Source organism: Cucumis sativus, chromosome 6, assembly GCF_000004075.3.
Source record: "Cucumis sativus cultivar 9930 chromosome 6, Cucumber_9930_V3, whole genome shotgun sequence".
NCBI classification, from domain to species: Eukaryota; Viridiplantae; Streptophyta; class Magnoliopsida; order Cucurbitales; family Cucurbitaceae; genus Cucumis; species Cucumis sativus.
Window position 1 is genome coordinate 24,084,607 of NC_026660.2, and position 5,081 is coordinate 24,089,687.

General features: G+C 28.1%; 1 long non-coding RNA gene across 1 annotated transcript; it reads left to right on the forward strand.

The window, feature by feature from the left end:
* The first annotated feature begins 2,092 nt into the window (after positions 1 to 2,092).
* Positions 2,093 to 3,221, forward strand: LOC116404733. The gene is made up of 4 exons (XR_004217766.1): positions 2,093 to 2,131; positions 2,266 to 2,287; positions 2,369 to 2,437; positions 3,024 to 3,221. It is a non-coding gene; the product is annotated as an uncharacterized LOC116404733 (long non-coding RNA).
* The last annotated feature ends 1,860 nt before the right edge of the window (positions 3,222 to 5,081 follow it).

The window sequence follows — 5,081 nt, forward strand, 5'->3', positions numbered from 1 at the left end:
TCTTTCAATCCACACAAAGCTCTTATGGAATTTTTAATTCGTGATTTGTTTCGAAACAAGGGGTTTCAAATTTATACTACTCCAATTTATTCCACTCTTTTCCTTCTACTTAATTTATTATTAATTCTTTAATTTGTGGAATCTAATACTCTACTTCTAAAAGGTAATTAAGTAAGAAGGAAAAGTAGTTTATTAAAATATGAGAATTTTGAATTCCAAAAGCTAAACTATATATACATGCTTTTTTGAGTTACACAACTATTTATTTAAATAATAATACGTATAATATTTAAAATATATGCTTCAAATAAACTTTTGTTCATGTAACAGTGAACATATATATTTCAAGATTTTAAACTTCTGACATGACTTTGATGGATTTTGCTTAATTAACAGGAGGATCACCTTAACCTTTTTATTGTCTAGTATTAAAATTTGTACCTACCATTGTCATATATAAATCACATTCAGTAGGTCTTTAGAAGTTAATTTACCGGTGTTTAGATCACTTATATCATCTAAAGCATAGAAATTTGGATATAGTTTTTCTAGTCTTTCTAAATAAAAGTAAAGGTATGTTTGAGAATACATTTTCAAGTGTTTTTAGTTCTTAATTTTTATAAAAAGTTATCAAGAAATTGTGGAAAACCTTCTAATCATATTGAAGTGTAGTTCAACCAAGTAGTTATATTAATTTTGTTTAAAGGAAATTGCATCCAATCAAGAAAAAAAAATCGAAAAAATCTGCACATAGTACCTTTTTTTTCATATTGCAAATATGACAAATATGACAAGTAATTAACGATATTAAGACAACTATCGAAGGGATATTAAGCACTATCAGAGGGTTATTCGTTTTTTAAATTTACCATTTTTGTAATTTAGAAAATGTAGTAACATGAGCTCTATTATCTTCAATTATTTTGCTATTTTTGCAAGTGTACTTTTATTTAAATTGTTCAAAAGTTTACTTTTCTTTTTAGATGTGTTCAAAGTTTTTGTTTATTCGTTTGAAAATAGTTGTTTTGTTTAGATCACATGCATGAAATAAAATAGGGAGAAGTTGGGTTTTTACATTACTATGTTAAAGTGAAAGAGATACATTCTTCATTATCCTATGTGTGGAACTAACAATTTTTTTTAAAAAAATAAACATTGATTTTGCCCCAATGATTCTAAATTATCCTTTTTTTTTCTCTTTTAAATTAGTTTTAGAAAAGCATTCAATTCAAGAGGCCAATGTGAGAAATTAAACACACGAAGAAGGAGTCCGAATATTTCAAATACTTTTGTAATTCAAAAGAATAAAAAAGGTATTATACGTTTCATTTTAATGAGAAACTTAAGATAATGAGATACTCCTTATAGTTAATTTCAAATTGAATGTGGCTGTGGCATAATATTTGAGTTATGAAGGTTATTGGATATGAAAACTTCAAATTGAATGTGGCTGTGCATTATTATTGGATTTAGACCGAGAGAAATTGGTGAATTAGATGGGGTTATATGTGTATTTGCATTATATATTATACAAAAAAAGACAATGTGATCTGTTATATATAATTTCTGCATTTTCTATTATCTTAATACCAAACTAACTTCTTCACATATTTTCCTTCCAAATCCACAAGTTAAAAAGCTAATATAATTAGAAACTAGTAGGTACTCGAATTAATTATATTATGTGTGTTATGAAATTTTAGAAGTTTAAAATTCTAGTTGCAACTCCTTAATCAAGAAACATGTCAACAGAAATTTAAATTATAAACATGTTTGACTTGGAGCAATAGTACGTACTAACACATTTCTTTAAGTAATTAGAAATTCAATCCAAACATTCCATAGATTTGTGCACTTAGCATAGCAAATGTTGCATGTAATCTTTCATTTTTCATCTTTGGCAACTCTTGAAATATATCAAATTGAGTTATGCTTTTATTATTGTCATTATCGAAACACTATCAACACGTATGTTAGTGTTCTTAGCTGAAAAGTGGTATTTGAATTGTCATTCTTATGATAATTACTTTTCTATGGAGACACTAATGAATTTAGAGAGTGCTATAATCTCATCTCCTTTAGATGTAGCACGAAGAGTAGACGAAGAGAGGTTAATTGCAGTCATGCCACCGTAAGCTTTTATGTGTTTCTCTTCCACTATCTCTATGGTTGTTCTTTAAATGTTAAAGCATATCGTAGCTTGAGCTTCACATTTTGATAAATATTTTTTTCCTGATGTTTCTTTTTTTATGCTTGCTATACCAGATTGACCAAAGAACATATCCAGGTAATCTCCAAATCATTTTGCATCTTTCCTTGTTATCCTTTTCTTGATTCTATAATGCCTATATGGTGAACATTTCTATAGGCTATGTGTAAGCTGGTCACCAAGTGTTGTGAAGATTCCAGACAAAGCATACGACGAGCTCCTCAAAAGGTTATTTTAGCTACATCTTCACTTCATAAATTAATTTTTCAGAAATTTTGAAAGTAACCATCTAGAGCGTAAAATATCTTGTACAATTTCTATTGGTTCGTGATGTACTATCTTGTGTGGTAAGATAAATAGTTTTAGAAGTCCCAAGAGACATTATTTTTATGACGCTTACCCAAACGAAAATAATAATTGGTTTAATTTTATTTTTGGGTTGGATTAGAAGTTTGGAGGGTTTCAACTGTCCAAGGGAGGTGAAGTTCTTTTTGGTTTGTTTTGTAGATGAGTTTTTAAATAATTACAAATCTTATATTGGTATAGTATTTCAATATAACATCTTATATGGTTCATAAGATTTAGGAAAACTTTGGCAAATTTCTCTTTTTGAAACTATTTCTAGTAGTTTTCGTATTCATAAAAGATGGTTTATTGAAGTAATTATAACTGTTGTGGTTTGATGAAAATTGTGGGCTAGATAATAATTCAATATCATACGAGTTATTTTTATTGATTATATTACTTGATAACCCATTAAGTTATTTTATTACTTGCATTACAAAAAACTAGTACTAATATTTTGTATAATTAGGGGTCATTGGGCACTGCTGGCCATAAATGCGTATGATGATACAGTATTTTACCTCGACTCACTAAGGACAACATCGAAGTCAACTATAAGATACGTCACTGACACGTAAGTTAATCTAGTATTTCATTTAGTGTTGATTCTTATATGCATGTACACAATATTTAAACTATTTGTTCAATCTTATCTTGTCAAAACAGAGCAATAACGATGTTTCAGTGACAAAAGAACATTAAAAAAAAGTAGAAAACAAACTTTATGGCGAACAGTAAAGAAATTGTGACTAGGGGAAGCATTGTCATATTCGATGCAATATGTTATATATCAAACTATTGATTTTGTGAGTTAATTGGTTTATTTGTATAGTCAGTTAATTCATTTAATTTATTTTGCATGTTTATAGATTGATACACGAAGATCATACTCACAGGCAGAACTAGACGAGGTGCGAGTCGAGTTAGCTGACTTTTTGGGTTCTTACATATGATTATGACCAATATTTTGTGATTCTGAAGTAGGAAATTTTTTGTTGTGTCGCTTCTTTATGACCCTAAACTTTATGTATAAAAACTTTAGCCGATAATTCTTTTGAATTGTTCATATGGAGGAAGGGAGAAGGGGGGAGGGGGGTTCATTCGTATATACTTTTGATTATTGTTATAGCTAGCATGTTTTGTGACTTTCTAAGTTGATTTGGATTCATGGCAATGTAATGCCATATGAAATCTTATGTAAAATTTATTTCATTATGTATATGTAAAGTCTTTGAATTGAATATATATGGTGAATGGTTTTATTTATATATGTTTGAGATTTGAAACTATATTTGATGAATATTAAATATCTATGAAATTGTTGCTGGACAATTACAGGACAATCAGAATATATTTCTTTCAATTACAGCATAATTCAATTACAATTTTTTTTAAAAAAATAAAAAATAAAAAATGCTTGACGGTTTTAAAATGTCATGAATAATTGCAAGCTTGACGGTTTTAAATCTGTCATGAACAATTGCATTTTTGACGGTTGACAAATGTCAAGAACAATTACATTCTTGACAGTTTTAAAATGTCATGAATATTAAAATTCTTGACGGGTTTAAAAATGTCATAAACCAGTTCATCCTTGACGGCTTTAAAATGTCATAAACAATACCAGTCTTGACAGTTCTAAAACGTCATGAACATAAGTATATTTGACGTTTATACAACGTCAACGTTCACTATTCTTGACGTTTAATCAACCGTCAAGAACTTTGCCATTCTTGACGCTGGCTTCAACGACGTTTTTAAAACCGTCAAGAGAGCCGTCTCTTGACAGTTTAAAAACGTCAAGAAAGCCTGTTTTTGTAGTAGTGATAGCTAAACCTTCGAGAAATTTTCATATCTTGGATTGCACTTATTTCTTACAAGTGAGTTAACTTTAACTTCAAGTCCATTTTTTGTCACAAAAAATTCTAAGCTAAAATACATTGTGAAACTAATATCATCCATTAGCTGGTTTCCATTTTTTAGAAGAATTTATTTTTTTGAAAATCTTCAAAAATGCTCACCCTGACATCTAAATTGTTTTAGTTAATAAGTTAACCATTTGCTAACTGAATTATAATGCAATCGTTTAGAAATATGGTGTTTGGTGAATTCAACACTTAAAAAGAAAGCATTACAGGTATATACATACATTCTTGAGTTGCTTACCTATACTGTCACTTCAGTTTAGTTGCTTACTTACTATGTCAATCCAATATAATCCAAAATTTTAAAATACAATACTTTTTGTATATAAGCAAAAAAATATATTTTACTTTATTTTTGGTATATACGATCACTTAACTAATATACCAAACATAAAATATAAAAGTTATAAAATTGATATATCAAAGTAATTATCATTTATTATATATCATATTTATAAGTAGGGAAGTGTTTGTAATGTCTACGCCTAGGATTTAGAATAGTATCCAGAATTTTTAAATATACCAATTGATTTATTTTATAATCCCATTATTTATATATATATATATATATATATATTGATAGTAAAGGAGGGGAAGTACAT